Consider the following 18,509-nt stretch of genomic DNA (forward strand, 5'->3'; position numbering starts at 1 on the left):
GAACGTTGCTTGTGACCTCCATAATGCCTCTCATTCTCTATTTGTTTGGGTCTGATGGGTTTGAAAATCCTCTGAGTATGGCCCTCTGTGTTGCCAAAACAATCTTGCTCTCTGTGACTGAGAACTGATAGATGGATGGGATTTAGTACAAGGCAGTGAGGATTTTTGTGACTTAGGAGGCTCATTATGCTAATGGTTCTTAAGTTGGTACTATGTGAAGGCATGTAGACTCAGTTTCCCCAGTTTGGCTTACAACTTCGAATCCTTATCTTACGTCATAGTATGGATCCTGTGGAAGTACTCAGCTGGTTCTCCTTAACCATTATTCCCCAAAGAGCTGGACTCTTGGTTTCCCCATGAAAATAGCAAGGGCATGGAAGGATGATATTCTGGCTTCTAATCCTGTCTGAGAATTTATCTCTGCCCTAAAAATAGCATATCCTTTGATCAGCAGCAGTGTCTGGCCTCCCCCAATGCCAGAGACTGAGACATGGGGTCCCTCCTACTCCTTTCTATTGGCCTGAAAGCTTCTTAAAGTCAATATCCTATTTAAGTTCCTATTTAAATTCCCTAGTCCTTATCCTGTTCCTTGCCATCTGAGAGAATTTTATGTAAATATCAGGTTATTTTATTTCTCTGAGCAGACACTACACATAGGAGAGTAGGCAAGAGGGCATAGACATGAGGCTGAGACCACGGATCTCATGGTTCCTTCTTATTCTGAGCCTAGATGCCAGAGCCCTCAGGAAGGCACAAGGGTACCTCCTACCCAGGGAGTTTGCTGGTGCATTCAAGTGAGAGCCCCCAAGGGACACCTGTGGAAAGGAGACACCAGGAAGTCACTGAGCGAGCAGGCACCAGGGGATATGGAATGGGACTGTTTCTACACTCTTCTCTGCTATGCGAAGCAAAAGTCAAAGTCTGACAAGGGTAGACTTGTGCTAGTAGGTGACAACAAACTGAGCCCATCCCCAAGGAGCCAAACCCAGTCAGCCCCCAGGCTCTGCACATTCCCAGTGGGCTCCATCTGTGAAGAGGCTGTGATCGAAGAACTGAGAAGATAGAGACAGAATTTGCACACCATTTGGGAAGACAAAAAGGGAAAGCATATCTACCATATGTCAGCCTCCCGGCAGCAATCTTGTCCTACGGGAACTGGGATTATGTCACTCAGAGTTTTGAGTTTGTAGGACTTTGAATGGGCAGGAAGATGAAAGGTCAGGAGACAGAATCAGGGCAAATGCCTAGGTTTCAGAAGTCAAGCGGGCAGTTGTGAGCCACCACATTGCTTTCATAATCCTAGGCTACAACAGCAAGAGACATTGAATCAGCCAGCCCTAGGCAGAGTTTGGTAAAGTGCTGCCCCCTGCTGGAATCACCCTTGTGCTTAATAGGAATTCCAGAAGCTGTCAAGGAAGCCCTGGGCCAGTGCCCCTCTAGCTAGAGGAGTTCTCCCTTTCAGCCTTAGTTTCTCAGGGAAACCATGGCTCTGAACCTGAACTCACCTGTTAAATCCCCTAATCCTTCTGTAATTCATCCTGATATATTTTGACTTCATTTTGATGTGGGAGCTGTGCTTTGCCTGCAGGGACCAACAGTGCCCTAAGACTCATTTTAGGGCCTTCTCGTCTTGGTTCTGACTAGCTGTGGATGCTGGTCACAGACATTGTATAGATTAGGGAGTCTTACCAGCAGCACTGCTGACATTTTGGGCTGAATGATACTTTATTGTGCATAGGGGGATTTCAGCAGCATCTCTGACATCTACTTACTAGATACCAATAGCACACCCTGTCCCCCACCAAGTAGCAACAATCAAAACTGTCCCCTGATATTGCCTTATGTCTCCTAGAGGACAAAACTGCAGTGAGGGACACTGTTGTAAATATGACCTTACCATTTTACATAAATTCTCAAAACAACGATACATATACGAATGACCAACCTCATCACCAGCAATAGGATGGCACCAAACTTTCTCCACAAAGCTCATCAAGAAGATGCCAGTGTCAGAACATAAACTCTGAGATGAGAATGCCCTGTTTCTAACACTAACTGTGTCTGGACAACTGAATGAACTTAGTTACTCCCTCTACTTCACCATACCTCAGTTTATTCTTTTGAAAAACAGAGGTTAAAAATAACAGTGATGATCCTATTTAGTTTCTCTAAGGGTCAAATAAATTCAGGTGCAAGTAACTGCTACATAGACATTTTCAATTGGGCTTTGATGATTTGATCTGTGGGCAGGCAGATGCTGCAGAGCCTGGAATGGAAGGGTCTTCTAGAAAACCAGAGATACTCAGACATGAGGTACAACCCTACCTCAAACTAAGGAAGCACCAATATCCAAGAATCAAGAATACATGTTAGGCATGGGGTGGGGGCAGGGAAGAAGGGATGACAGAGGTGAGCGGGTTTCAGAGTAATATAAGTAGAATCAAACAAACTGGAGTGTTGCTCATGAGCACTGGCCTTAGCAGTTCTCAATTTAAGCTTCTATTAAAAGAAGCAGCACTCAGGAGTTTTCTTAAAATACTGATATCAGTCAGCAGAAGTGTTGCCATTCTAAGCTCCCCAATTGACTTCAGTGAGTAGTAAGAGTTGAGGCCCACAGCTCTAGGTATATGCTTTTCCAACTTTAGTAGGCAAAAAAAGGATGCAATTAAAGTAGGATCCTTTTCTTTTCTTTTCTTTTCTTTTTATTGTGAAGATACTGTACAGAGGGGTTACAATTACATGGGCAAGATAATGAGTACATTTCTTATCAAGCATTGTAGCCTCCTCCTTTGTTTCTCCTTCCCATCCCTTCCCATCCTCCCCCTGCCCCCCCACCCAATGCTTCCCCCCACCCCCCACTCCCCTCTACCCCCCCATCCTCCTCACCCTGCACCAAAGTTATAAAGTTCGTTTTCGACATAATGACTTATACATCTCATTGTTGCAATGGGTCCACCTGTATCCCTATTTAAATGATTTGTTTTTCCCCTTTCCCTCCACAAATTATACCCACATCAAATACAGTGAAAGCAGGGGTTATACTGTGGGGGAGGGACATACAAAGCAACAAAGAAATCATCTTATAATGTGTTAGAAACAATCTCATGAAAGAACAAAAACATTTGAATACTTACCTTAGGGTTCATTTCCCTAACATCAACTTATCTGACCTTTTCTGCTTGACTCAGACATATACTAGATATTGCAAATAAGGGAAACCATGGGACCTATGTTTCTTTGTGCCTGGCTTACTTCACTTAATATAATTTTTTCCAAGCCTTTACATTTCCTAACAAATGGGGCAATGTCATTCTTTCTGATGGAGGCATAGAATTCCATTGTGTATATATACCACATTTTCTTGATCCATTCATAAAGTAGGATCCTTTTAAAAAGATTCTTTCCTCTCTCTTTCTCTCTTTCTTTCTCTTTCTTTCCTTCTTTCCTTTTCTCTCTCCTCCCTTCCTTGTCTTTCCTTTCTCTTTCTTTCTCCCTTTCTCACTCTCTCTTTCTCTCTTTCTTTTTCTTTCTGTGTTGGTATGGGAGTTTGAATTAAGGGCCTCATGCTCTCTTGGAATTTTCAATTAAGATTGAATACCTGAGCCATACTTCCGTTTCTGGATTTCCGTGGTAAACTGGAGATAACAGTCTCATAGACTTTTCAGGCTAGGCTGGCTTTGAACTGTGATTCACAAGAGCTTAGCCTCTTGAGTAGCTAGAGTTATAGGGTTGAGTCACCAGAGCCCCTCTGAGATTCTCCCTTTCTAACAAGCTTCCAGGTGATACCAAATGGCACTGATCTGTGGATCACACTGAATAGCAAGTGTTCAGAACAGTGGTTCTCCATGTCTGGTTTCCCCAATTAGTAGACAAGTAGCATCAACATCCTGAGAACTTTCTAGAAATGCACATTCTTAAACTTCACCCAGAAATTTCTGGGGATGGAAACCAGTGACCTGGCTTGGTAAACAAAGGCCTGCTTATTTGGAAACCATACAGCCTAGTCTTACTCTTGTGACTTTTCTTTATGGCCCAGATGAAATCCATGGTTGATTTGATTCAGTAGGAAGGCTCAGAGTTGCAGTAGAGAGTAAGAGGTCTTGGAATAATGACCCTTTTCCTCTTATCTTGGTGACACAAAGTATGTCTCTGACCCTGTGAGATTGGCCTCTGCTTCCTTCATTCCGCTCCTTCTTCCCTGGTTCCTTTGTCCACAGAGTCCATGTTCTATCATTCCCTGGAAATCATACCATCTTCACCATGAAGTTTCTACTACAGAGCCCTTTCTTAGCCGGTGGCCATTTACCTCCCCTTGGCTCTTGGCTCCTTCTTGAGATCCATCCCTATTAATACAAGCTTTGCTCTCAATGACCTTCTTTGAGTTCCTATCATGCCCTGAGGCTAGGGTCTTTATTAGTTATAATGTAGGTTTCACTGTAGGATGACGAACAAGTTAAGCACCTACTATAGTGTCTGGTATGTAACAAAAGTTCAATGGCTTCTCAACAACCAGAGAGAGTCAGATTGGAAATAACATTGGCTACTCACTTCCACCTGCCTGACGTGTAGAAAGGAAAGGAGAAGCTGAGCTCTCTTCTTGTTTTCATTATCTTCCCACCCTCAGGGACCTAATCTGAGGAATGGAGAAAGCAGACAGTTAAAGGAAAAGGCTTTTTCCCTTAAAGAGTTCTCATTACTGAAAAGAGAAGAGTGAAGAAACAGCACGTGGGAGGGGTCTGAGCTTATTAAATTTGCTTCCAATTTTCTTACCACAGTAATTGGATTCTGATTTATAGGATGCGTTTGGACAGCGACTGAAACAGAGAACTATTAGCTGAGCATTAGAGCAAGAGCTGCCAAGAAGGCGATGCTGGGGTGAATAGCTTAGGAATCTGAAGATGCCTCACAACAGGGTGGAGGGAGGAAGGTTGTAAGAGTCTTCACCCAGCAGCCACTGTGCTGATTGAACTGCCACATGTATTGGCACAATCCTGTCATTAGGTGCTAAGAGAAGTTTCAGAGAAGCCCAGAGACCTCATTTCTCGGTAGGAAATAGAACAGAGTAACCTTTTCTTTTGGTTCTGTGTCCCATGTAGCCCATGGCATATCATGGGAAGTAGACTGGTGTATCTGGAGCTCAGGGTTGAAGAAGAAGCAAGTAAAAAATCCAAGCTAAGACTGTTCCAGGGTGTGAGGAGTCTTTCCCAGTGTGTGCATCCATTTGATCTGATTTTCACAGTCTTCAGGCTGTGACCTGCTCTATGCCTTAGACATGCATATCTCTGCTGGGGCCAGGTAACACAGTGGGTATGAGGAGAACAAGAGTAGGATTTATATATCCTAGTTCATCTCTCAGCTTCATTGTGTCTTGTATATAACCTCACTGCTTTATCATTCTTAGACCTTGTGCAGTTGTGGATCCATGTGTCCTTTGTTAGTTGGTCTTCAATGTCCAGATAAGGTCATCTATCCACATAATCCCTGCATATCTCAACTGAACAGAACAAGAGACATTCCAGTTCCGACTTTACCCCTCAAATTGTGTTAGTCCTGTTAACACTGATGAGAGTATCAGTTTCAGGTCACTTCCCAGGTCCTGTGGGGTCATGAGGATGAATAAAATGGGCCTTTATCATAGAGGTAGTAACAGTATGTGATATATAAGGAAGAGGAAATGTCTAGTTGGGAAGAGTCCTAGATTTCTCAAAAGACTTCTGCTGTTCATGAAGCAATGACTAGTCCAACAGAGTCCTTGTTTTCCAGAGGTCCTACCTTCACCCTGTTGTCACATTTTTGGTGACAATAGTTGGATTTGCTATCATCCCAGCAGCACATAAAATATCTGGCAGACAAGAAGACATACTTCTCAAGCAGGAAGGAAATATTTTGATAGAACAATGAATATTTCTGCTGTTGCCTAGCAATTCCTATTATGGGATTACTTGGATTGCAGGGGAGCAGGTGGCAGGGTGGGCTGCACCGAGTTAGAGCTTTGGAAGCTTCATTAGGTCAAACATCCCTGGCCTGACTGGTTCTGATGGCCCCCCTCTCCATATTCTCTCCCCGCCCTAGTTCAGCCCAGTGTTAAATGGCTCAAACAGTGGGGTGCCCATTGCTGGCCTGGAGGGAAAATTCCACACTTCGATACATCTCACCAGGAAGACATTTTTCCTTTGCTCCTTTTCATCCTGGGAAATGAAGGGGCAGTGGCCCAGTCTCTGAACGCATTTCTCCCTTCTTGTATTTACTCGGTTGGAATGGCTGCCAAAGATCATCATCATTTCTCTCCTTGTGTTCGTCACTTAGCAGTAATAGGATAAAAATCTTTACGGCTGGAACGGCTAAGCGTAAAAAATGTTCATATTCCCTCAGAGTCAAGGCTATTCTACCAACTCAGCACAGCTTTAGTGATTCCACATCAAGGCCGAGGGAAGGGGAGGGAAAACCCATCACAGATACTTAGCTTTTGCAAACAAGCTATCCCCATCTGCTACTTTCTGGTCCCTCTTGTGTGCCATTTTTCAACACATGATGTGAGTCCGTTGACAGTGGCTCTGAGTAGCTTCACTGGGGCACATCTCAAAGTTCAGATTGCTCTGTGAGGGGGGAAAAAAAGAAATCTGTAGGAGGAGCTTCCATACATCAGGTAGTGGCTCTCCAGCTGAATTAAGTCAGAGTTAATGCACAGACTTTTTGCTTTGTATTTAGGCACCTAGATTCTGCCCTGTCCCAGGTTTCAATGAGACTATTTCTATTTTGACCATGTAGCAAATCAAGGGAGATAGAAACCTGCTGGAAAAGGACAAACCAGGATTAGGTTGGCCTATGTGAGAGAAGGAATTTCCTTCTGGATGGCAAGAAGAGGCTTCTTGGAAGATAAGGCATTTGAACTGGAATTTGGGGATATATACATACTTGAGGATTTTACCTTGTGGTAGAAATTCCATGTCAGGATAGGAACATAAGAAAGTAACAAGAGGTAGAAACATCACAGTGTTCCATAGGAATCTATCCAGTTGACCTGGAGTATGGGACAATGGTGGGGGAGAAGTAGAGAACATTCTTGAAGCTAAACTTGGTTTGGTGTCATGTTTAGCCATGTCTTCACTTTATGATAAGGAACATAGAATTAATGCAGTAACACTGAAATATTCTCATTCTCATTCTGCCATTGCCCTCTTGTTCTGGAAACTTGGGAGATGTCTTGAAACACCTCCCTGGCTAGTACCACATTATGAGAACTCCTGAGAGGAGAAGGGGGCCAAAGGGGACTGAGCAAATAGGAGCAGTGATGAACCTTCATTAGCCCAGCTTGGATGAACTAGTTAGTTCCAGGAGAGAGCTTGCTATGGGATCTGACACGGGACACCAGCATCTTCAGGATGGGTGGTAGGCATCATTATGGGGAGTCTCTTCCTAGGTGAGGTGGAAGAAATCAGATATAAATATTGGTACTGGGAAGAAAAGAGCTAGGAAGGCATTGGAAAAGGGACCTTTCTTTCAACTACTCAATTTCAGACCAAGACCAATATGGACTCCTAAGATCTGAGCACAAAAACAAGACTAGAGATTAATCACACACCTAGGATCAAAGAGATTAAAGGGGGTGGTCAAAGTTCACACTGCTCATCAATGCTTGGCTCTGAGGCTCAAAATCAAGTTTTATTATTATTATTATTTTATTAGTCTCCATGAACACAAAACCTCTTAAGCCCAAATTTACTGAGAGAGAGAGAGAGAGACAGACAGACAGACAGCAGACAGAGAAAGAGACAGAGACAGAGAGGAAAAGAGAGAGAAGTAGAGGGATAGCACAAGAGAGAGCAAGAGCACCTGTGTTTGACTTGTACTTTGGAGGGAGGAGACAAGGTAAAAGTGTAAGGTTTCTGGGTTTCCAAATTAAGATCATTTTTATAACTATATTATAGCTTTGCCTAGGGACATAAAAAAGAATATACTCGAATCATCCAAGAAACACAGAAAGTCATCTGGTGTTCTGTCACCTAGCCTACCTCTTAATAGGTAGATGACTTAAGAAAAACATTAGTGGCTTTGAAAGGTGCTGAGTAACCTAGGTTTTTGGAGGCGATGTCTCTTCCTCCTCTCTGGGTTTGCCTCCTGCATTTCACACTATCAGAGGAATGAAGAAGGAAAAGAGGTTACAGATAGAGATGCAGAAATATGTTCCATGCCAGGATGGGAAATTGGTTTGATTAAATATTGACATGAGGATTTCATTCTGAAAATTACTGAGTGTAATGCTATTAGTGACCTATCAGTAACAAAACAGACAAAATCTGGAACATAGAAACTCCACACAAGCAAGGTCCACAGGTAGAGGACAGGGAAGTCCCTGACTGCCTACCTCAGGCCACTGTAACATCTCGTGGGACGTTACAGCCATTGCCCATAAGTTTCTGGTTTCAGTAACACATAGGGGATATAGCATCAGATTTCTCTATTCTGAATTATCTTTTTAAATGCAGTTTTTATTGTTATTATAAAGGTAATGTACAAAGGGGTTATAGTTACATAAGTCAGGTAAAGAGTACATTTCTTTTTGTACAATGTCATCCCTTCCTTCACTCTCTCCAAAATTATCTTTTTTAAAAAAATGGGTTTTGGCTGTGCACTTTGAAACGACAGGAGGCTGGCTGGGGAGAATTGGCAGTCTATATTCTGAGATGTTCTCTTTAGTGCCCTGGGAGAAATGGTGGGGTGAAAAATTCAGCATTGTTGAGCTTGGCTTCAGTCTTGTTTCTTTCATAGATTGCATTGCGTTGAATTTCTTCCTGGATTCTGAAATTTTCCTGAAGACCAAAATCTGCTCCAACACACACACACATACTCACACACACACACACACACACATCACACACACACACATCACACTTCAACCTGTGTAGCTTGCAGAATTTCTCCAGAAAGAACACACTCACATTCCTAATGTTCCTATGTCACGAATTTTTCTAAAACAATACACCCATGCTTTTTGTTCTAGATACGAAGAAGACATTATTATCAGTCACCAGAATTCACCCTCGTACCTCTGCTCCATTGGCACATCCCTTTTACATAAGTACAACTGTCCTGGCTTTGAATACCATAAATTAATGTTGCTTGTTTTTGAACTTTATAGAACTGGAATGAGTCATTTTGCAGTCATTTGGATTTCTCAAAAATTATGTGTGGCACAATTTGTTCTTTCTGATTGCTGGGTGGTATTCTTTTGTATGAAAACATTACAATTTATCTATCTATTCAATTATTAATTCTCATTTTGGGTTTTTACAGTTTGAGGTTCTTATGAATAGATGATATCAATCTGTGATTTATATTATCTTGTCTTCTGGTGAGCATGCATATGCATTTCTTTTCTCTTCTTTTCCCTCAGTACTGAGATTTAAACTCTAGACCTTGTGTTGCTAGGTAGGAACTCTGCTACTAAGATTTCCATCTGACCATACCCTTTGTCTAAGAATCAAACACAGAGCCTGATTCTAAGTCTTCCCTTAGCAGTTTTTTTCTCTTTTGGTTATTTATCTATTTATTTGGCATTTTGCCCAACAATCTAAGGCAAAGTAATAAAATAAAGAAAAATAACTAGGCTAAGCATCAGAATACCCATGTCCTTTCTAAGAAAACACCCCCAACCCCTTTGAGTTTTTAAGTGTCCATTTCTATACATGTAAGATGAAAAAAAGTCAGTTGGAGACGTTTATTGGGGTCATTTCCAGCTCTGACTGTAAGAATGTGCGGGAACTGGCTTAGGGGCGGAATCAGGTTGGAAGCTATTTCCAGAAACATGATGCCCTCCTGATCGGCAGCATCTCCCTCCCCCAAGATCCTAGATTAATCTTTCCTCTTATACACTCCCCTTTTTAACAGGGCTCAGGGGCCCTGCAGAGCCATTAGCAGGCCTTTTTTTATTGCTGCCCGCTCCATTTCCTCAAGCCAGCCCTCCCTGCCTGTCATATCTTCCATGTGGTGGAGGTTACCAGACCCTTCCCAGACTGATACACAAGCTTTGGTTATGTTCACGTGTCTTTTCACTTGCCGGAAAACCCATCAGGTCTGTTTGCTCCTGGAGCTGGCAAAGCTCCTGAGTGGTTGCTTGATGCACACAGTGGTCACCTGCCCACATTTTTCAGTCAAGGATAAAGAGTTAGAGCACTTCAATTTTTTTTTTCCTTCCACACCCAGAACATGGTCATGTGCGATTACCTTTCCCCCTAGTGTTTCAAAGAACTATCACCAGCTTGCATGATTTAAGGTATGTGTCTCTAATGCCAAGAAGAAACAGGGCTAGTAGAATTGCCTTGAAAAAATTCTGAGCCTCTCATGACTGGGACCAGAGAGCCCGCAGCAATTCTTAAATAAAAAGATAAAGTATAGTAATGCTTTAGAATGAGACTATTTGGACCTTGAATTTATGAAGGACTTAAAGTGCTTTTCATCTCTTTCTTGTGATGTTCTCAAATATGGGTAAGAGAGTCATGGCAATGTCAGGAAAGGAAGCTGCTATGGTTTGAATATGAAAATTCTCTCACTGGCTCCTGTGCTGAAGACTTGGTGCACAGCCAGCAGTGTCTTTGCTTCCTGTCTGCTATGAGGTGAACAACTTTCTCTGTCACACACTTTGACCACTATGATGTTCTGATCAAGGTCATGGGACCAAGAAACTATGGACTGGACCCTCTGAAACCATGATCTAAAGTTAATCTTTTCTCTCTTAGGTTATATCTATTAGATATTTTGTCACAGCAGCAAGGAATGTTCACTAATATAGAAGTTGAGTCCCAGGCAAGGGAACTAGTTGACTAAGGCCTATGACTTTTTCTTACAAACCCAGAACATTGTCATTACCTTTCCCCTTAGTGTTTCAAAGAACTGTCCTCAGCTTGCATGACTTAAGGTATGTGCTTCTAATGCCAAGAAGAAATGCAGCTAGTAGAATTGACTTGAAGAAATACTGAGCCTCTCATGCTAGGGAGTAGAGTACCTGCAGCAATTCTTAAATAAAAAGATAAACTATACTAACTCTCTATGTCCTAGCTCTGTAAACTTTAGATAAAATGTCTCTACCACTTACTAACTGGCCCTTAGGTGAGTTACTCAAACTCTCCAAAGACTCCATTTCTTTATCTTTAAAATGGGAATAATTATGATCCCTAGAATGGGGTAAAATAATTTCATGTCAAATTCTGAACTTAGTTTTCTAACATCTTTAAGTACTTGGGGACTGCTAGCTGTGGCTGAGAGGAGTGAAATTATTTCTAGCATCAGGGCCAGCATTAGCATAAGCCCAGTGACCTTTCCATTGTTCTGAAGCTATGGATAAAAAGCACCTCAGGGAATTAGAGCAAAAATGGGACAGGTGTGGAGGTGGAGAAAGGGATGATGGGTAAGATGAGCTGGGAGAAGTTCTGGCCCAGGTCTGCTCCCTACCGCGGAACTAGACTTCTGTGGCTCATGCACGATGGGCTGAGCTAAACACAGGGCGGGTATCAGGGAAGTCCTCACAGAGTTCTGGGCCACCTCCACATCCCCCTCACCTTTCCATGCCTGAGTGTTCCATTTGCTTGAGTGGCATGCTCCCTTTAAATACAGGGAAGCAAAGAAAGTGTTGAGGCTGTTGCAACACCATGTCTGGTGAAGTTTGTTCTTGAAAGATGCTGAGGAGAGAAGCCAAGGCCAGCAGAAGGCGTGATGTAGGGCCTGGGGCCAGCAAGTACAAAAAGTGTTTGACGAGAGATGAAAAGAGCAGGAGCGTAGATGACAGCTGTGGGTGGAAGCAGCTGTGGAAAGGCGCTCTGATCCCGCCCTGGTGACAGACAGTGGGATGGCACGGGGAGAGCCACATGAGGACCTGGGTGGCTGGAAAACCAGCAAGAGGGGGCTCTGCCAGGAGCCCTGGACCACTGGGTCAGTTGGACCCCTGAGACTAGCAAGGGGGAATATCTATAAATGCCTCTGGCAGGTTTCCTAGGTGATCTTCAGGCCACAAGAGAAAAGCCCTATGTTGATCAAAGCTTTATCATACTCACACCGTTCTCACCTTAATACTTTGTCTGACCTTGCAAGAAGCCAGAGCAGCCATGCTGTGTCACCTTCTCCTGCTTTCCCCACTTCCATCTCTCCATGCTTCATCATAGTGACAGTTCCTCTATGCCTTACCCAAAGCTCTCTGAGCTTGCCTGGGCCGCCTCTCCAGACACCTTTCCTCAGCTCTGTTCCCTCTCAAGCCAGTTCCATCCCTCCCATTCACCCTTGACCCTAGCCTAGAGTTGTACCATCATTCTCTCTCTTCCACATTTTGTTTAGTCTGCTTCTTGGTTATCTGTTGGGTTCTGCACCTGTACCAACTCTTCAGCTACTCCTCTCACCTGTGTAACTACAGCAACCCCAGCTTTCCTCTTGCTTGGCTTAGGGCCATTCCATTCCATGCTTTTACCTCCAAGGCTGAGAGATTTCCTAGCACAACTCTCAACTGACAGCCTGTTTTTTCTGACACCCTTGCTGGGCTGTCAGCTCACAGCCCTGCAAGACTCCAATCCACACCCTAAAGGCAGGCCAGGGCTCATTGTTCACAGGGCTCATTGACTATGTTGGAAGGTCTGGCCTCTTTGTTTTCTATTGCTGATTTTCTCTGCTTAAGACACTCCACACACTCCTTTTTTCTTTTGGAAATCTAGATAGAAAGTTCCCTCTGGGAAGACATCTGCTTCACTGGGCTGAGTTCAAAACCTGCTCCTGAATTCTCATGCTCATTGCTAAACTCACCACCTATGCACTGCAAACCCCAGTTTAATTGCTTGACATGGGATAAGGAGGCTGACTTCTCTTTGTGTTTCCAGAGCTCAACACAGTGCCTGGCCCTCAGAATCTATTAATCAGTGTCAGCCCCATGAATAGGGACCCAAGGACTGCTTTACGTATTCATTCTTGAACTGTCTTCTAAAACATTCAACTCAGAGTGGAGGCATAGGAATGAATCCTCAGAACAGAGTGAGAAAATCAAATCATGGGAAATTTAAAGCCACCTTTACTCATGAAGAATTCTTTGTCCATAAATCCAGGACCATAATTGGCAAATTCTTATTGATCATACTGCTCCCCTGACATGTAGTAGGCACCTTATATATGTTCTCTTGGTTACGCTTCCCAGACTGCCTATGATCCTGGGTTTAGAGCCGAAGAAATTGACTCCAGTAGATGGAGTAACTTGCTCAAAGGATTATGAACAAGTAGGAACACAGCTGTCCCTACGAGGACAACTATGTGGGCAGAGGCAATCTATCAGAAATGTGTGGAGGATGTGACTTGAGCTGAACCATGCTCAGTAGTTACATCTCAGGTCCCTTCAGAAGGGAAGGTGGTTCCAGGTACCTCTAATGACTGCTTGGACAGGTGCAGCATGGGCTTGGAATATCTACCAGGCTTAAGAGGATGCAGAGTCTTCAGGCTACATTAGACCTCAAGAAATGACCACTGAGGGGCTGGGAAGGTGGCTCAGTGGTAGAGCGCTTGCCTTGCATGCATGAGGCCCTGGGTTCGATTGCTCAGCACCACATAAACAAAAAGAAAAAGCCGGAAGTGGCACTGTGGCTCAAGTGGTAGAGCACTAGCCTTGAGCTGAAGAGCTGAGGGACAGCGCCCAGGCCCAGAGTTCAGGCCCCATGACCGGACCCCCCCCAAAAAAAAGAAATGACCACTGATTCACTGTACCCCTGGATCACTTTGCTTTTCTAGAAAACTTAGGACACTTGTACTGACCTGCTGTCCCCTTGAAAGTGAGTCAGATACTGAGATTGAGTAGAAGCCATAGAGAGCAATTCATTTTCTGCAGGGTCTCTGGACACTGCAAGGACATGACCTGTATCAGCTGATACCAACACCACCCAGGTGGCAGGGGTGTGTGTGTGTGTGTGTGTGTGTGTGTGTGTGTGTGTGTGTGTGTGCGTGCGTGCGTGCGTGCGCGCGTGTGTGCATGCATGCATGGGTGTGCAAAGTAAAGAATTTTCCAAAGGCAAAAGCAGAACCTCTTGATAGATGCAGCACCTCACTGGGCCAAGCAAGTGTGAGGGTGGGCCAGGACATTATTTTTATAATGTTTCTTGCAAAAGCTTCTTCAGTATCTGGAAGCAGGGCTCCTTCACATCTTATTTTAGCCCTGCTTGAATCATAGTGCAGAATAGTAATAATAGATAACACTTATTGAATCCTCACTCTGTCTTAGTTATTCTTCCCAGCACTCTAAATCTGTACAATGATTCTTGAGGTAGGTGCTGCCATTCCTCCTCTCTCTGTAGAGGAGATTTTGAGGTCAGTCAGAGTCTGGGGATAAAACCAGACTCTGACTCCCAATTCATCAGCTCCATCACAAGCTCTACCACAAGGTGGTCTTTAGGACCACCTGGATTCACTTACTTACTCACTCATAAATATTAGTTTAAAGAGTGCAGGCTGGATAGTTCTAGGAGGCTGGAAAGTTACAGGATGTGCCCACACTTGCTAAAGAATGAGATCCCTCTTGGTGTTCCATGACATAGTCTCATGATGTTCCCCAGGTTTTCTATCTAGAAGCTGAGAGGATGGATACTCTACCCCATCCTTTTACCTGAAGGGAGAAACTTCTTCACATAGAAGCACCTTAGATCAAGCTTGGAGCCTAGGACTCGGGGAGTGGGCAGCTCAGATGTGGTCTGCTTGAAGGTTGGATGCCACATACTTCTCCAGGGACTCTCAAATGTGTGTTCATGGAAAAGCCCAAAGAGAGGGTAAAAGCAAAAGCTCCTACACCTTCCCACCTATGAACCTTCTCCCAAATCTGCCTTTGTCACCTCCTTTTGCTCTCAGTTTTGTGCCCCTAAATCTGACCTAAACCCCAGCTCTGCCATACAGCTTCCTGATGATTCTCCCTACCTGCAACCTCTTCCCATTTTTACAGCAATCCTTATACATTGCTGTCCCTATATGACTCTTGCCTACCTTTCAACGCCACTAGAAGTCAACATTAGCCAACACCTGAACATCAGCAGCACTAAGAACAGAGTAAGGACTAATAATTGTAAAAGAAAGGAGAAGGAGCTTTCTTGTCTTTGATGTTAGTATTTATGTTGTCCACCCTTGGCATCTCATCTTATGCCAGAAAACATACATCAGGATTTAGCAGAACAAACCTTTGACAGATACCAATTGGTAAATTAGTACAAGTCTTAAAGCTGAATTTTATGAGTGGAAAAAATTATTAATTGGTCTAGATTATGTCTTTTCTGATATTTAGCTTTTCTTTCTTTTTGAAATGATGGGATTTTAAAAAGTATATTATTTTCTACAAAACCTAATAATGATTTTTATTGTTTCTTCCTTATACAACACCTGGAAATCATTGTTTGATACTTATGTTGAAATTTTAAATTAGATTAGATTTAAATTTTAAGTTCAGTAATCACTTAAAACAATGATATCCAGTATATCTACATATCTAATTTAAAGAGTTTTAAGATTCATGTGTAAAAAACAAAAGTAAAAGAAGCAAATGAAGCTGGGTGTGATGGCTCATGTCTGTAATCCTAACTTCTTGGAAGGCTGAGATTGGGAGGATCATGGTTTGAGGCTAGCCTGGGCAAAAAGATATCATGACACTCCTCTAATTGGACCATGGTAACATGCCTCTATCCTCCAAGCTATGGTAGGAAGAATAAATAGGAGGACTGATATTGAAGCTGACCCAGGCAAAAAGTAAATCCTATTTCAAAAATAACCAGAACAGAAAGGCTGGATGTGTGGCTCGTAGAGCACCTGCCTAAGAAGTGTGTTCAGACACAAGGACCACACAAAGAAAAAGCAAGTAAAGTCAATTTTAGCAGATTTGTGCCAACACATTGTCATTTCAGTATGCAATCAATGTAAAAACACACCACGGAAACATTTTGCATTCTTTTTCACACTAAGTCTTTGAAATATTGTGTGCATTTCACACTCATAGCCCATCTTCATTCACACTGGGCATATTTTCGCATGCTCAGTAGCTGCATGTGGGCAGTGGCTACCATATTAGGTGTTACCTTCTAGAAGAGAGTCTCTGGGCCACAGTAGGAGCCCATTCTTGCTGAAGGAAATCTTGTTCATCTTTTCTGGGAATTAGGTAAACAAGAACATCCTGACCTTTGAAACTCAGGTAATAGAAAAAGCTTAAGAGTTCTCTGTAGATCCCAGATGGTCTCCCAGAACAACTTCAGCCCAGGGCTTTCTGTTTGCTTCCCTGTGGCTCTGTACTCCAGCTTCAGGGCTTTTCTTCAGTTTGGCTGATTTGTTCACTCTTTGCTGCATTCCTGACGTTGACCCTCAATCTCTACAGCTCCCTAACACTACTGTCACTCATAGCTTAGAAAAGGACATGTTCTGCTCTGGCTTTGGCCCTATGGAAGCCTCACCTGCTTTTCTTCACTTACCTATGCACTCATTCCTCAGACATTTAGTTTATCATACTAGATACTGAGGTGACAACCATAAACATCTGTTTTCATTTTAGCAGCAGCTAAAGAAAAGGCAATTGAAAAAGCCTCAGGAGATGAAGAAAGGTTTCCTAAGAGAAGTAACTTTTAAGACAAAATTAGAAGAGAAAAATAAATACCAGGCCTCAGAAGAGAGAAGAGTACAGGCCACCAAAAATGGTGAGCCATGATGATGAGCGCTTAGATTGCATTTAAAAAATGTAGAAGATGCAGTTTTAGAAAGATCATTGTAGCTGTAGCATACGTGATAGATTCGAAAGGGATAAAGCTAGTTAGGAAGTTAATGTAATCATTTAGAAAAGACAGGATGAGAATGTAGGGAAGCATCAAGATGGGGAGATAAGAAAGAGAAATCGACATGACTAGGTTTAATGAGATTGGGCATTGGGGAGGAGGGAGGCAGGGTTATAGAATATCTCTTGGGTTTGGATACATGGTTGATGGTGAGCTTAGCAGCATAGAGTTGATGGTCTTGGTTGCGAGGTGGATAAAGAAATTGTTCCTAGGAACATTGTGAGGAAGATGCTCATCAGGAAGCAGGTGAGGGCTAGGTACAAACAAGGGGCAATAAAAGCCTTAGAAGCCAGTGAGAGGTTCCAGAGAGGAGGAAGATTGAAAAAATAAAGGCCTGGAAGCTAGGTGTGAGTCTTTGAAAAGTCTTAGTACTTAAGGTGAAGAAAGGAATAGGAAAACCAAGAAGAAACAGCCTATGAATAGCACTCCAGAGTGGCGTTACCAAGGCTAAGAACAAATAATTGAGCACTTAGTAAAATACAAAAATTCAGAGCCAATGTCTCATGCCTGTAATCCTGGCTACTCTGGAGGTCGTGATCAGAAGTTCATGGTTTGAAATCATTCTGAGCAGAATTCTCCATGAGATTCCATCTCCAGTTGATCAGCAAGGTTCTAGACTGGAGTTGTGACTCAAGTAGTATAACACTAGCCATGAGCAAGAAATCCAAGCCAGAATGTAAGGCTCTGAGTTCAGTCAAGCCTGGGATGGGACCTTCAATGACAAGATAAAAGCTTCAAGCTGGGTGACGGTGGCTCATACCTGTAATCCCAACTACTCAGGAGGCTGAGTGCCAGCCTGGGCATGAGAGTCCATGAGACTCTTATCTCCAATAAACCACTCAGAAAACCAGAAGTGGCTCTGTGGCTCAAGTGGTAGTACGCTAGTCTTGAGCTGAAGAACTGAGGGACAGGGCCCAGGCCCAGAGTTCAAGACCCACAACCGACAAAAAAAAAAAAAAAGAGAAGAAGCTTCAACATTTCCAATAAATTTTTACCTCACAGAAGCAACAGAGACCTTGGTGGAAGTATTCTGTGGGGAGAGAGTGATAAAAAGAAACTTGAAGGTAGAGGTGACCAGTGATCTTATGTGGATTAGGGCCTGAGGTGTGTCTGTGCTATCTGATAGGGCTCCCCAAGTCTGAGTTCCTTAAAGGAACTGAGTGAGAAAGCAAGAAAGCTTGGCTCTGCTACTAGAGGATATCCTTCAGCAGATCAGTTCACTAGTCTGGGCCTCAGTTTCCCCATCCATTAAAATTAGAGGCGGATGGAGTTAGTGTTTTCTAAACAGATGTCCCACAAAATTCTGCTTGGTACAATATGTGGTACACTTTACCAAGTAAAAATCTCATTAATATTTGAGTTCTCATTATGTATGAAAGATTGCATGTGAAGGGAAAGGAAGAGATACCAGACTGTGGATGGGGCAGGTTTGGAGATACAAGTCTGATGAATTAGCAGGACTCTCAGAGCCTATAACAGGGACATGCGCATTGATGAATCACCAGCAAAACAGTAATCCGGTATTTATCTAGTATTTCTCATTTGCCTAACTTACTTGACCCTTGTCTATTTACTAATCACGCATAGACATCTGGCAGTACTAAAAACTCACAGTGAGGGGAGTTCACTTAACTAGGTCATCTTCATAGTCCCTTCCGGTCCAATTTTGTTATAGCCTATGAGTTTGCTTGGAGC

At 43.1% G+C, this 18,509-nt stretch overlaps 1 protein-coding gene across 1 annotated transcript in view; it reads left to right on the top strand.

The window, feature by feature from the left end:
- Positions 1–18,509, top strand: part of Galnt14 (polypeptide N-acetylgalactosaminyltransferase 14) — a 210,270-nt gene that overhangs the window by 135,121 nt on the left and 56,640 nt on the right. The gene's annotated exons all lie outside the window — the stretch shown is intronic.

The sequence above is a fragment of the Dipodomys ordii genome, unplaced genomic scaffold (genome assembly GCF_000151885.1).
Source record: "Dipodomys ordii isolate 6190 unplaced genomic scaffold, Dord_2.0 Scaffold20, whole genome shotgun sequence".
NCBI lineage: Eukaryota > Metazoa > Chordata > Mammalia > Rodentia > Heteromyidae > Dipodomys > Dipodomys ordii.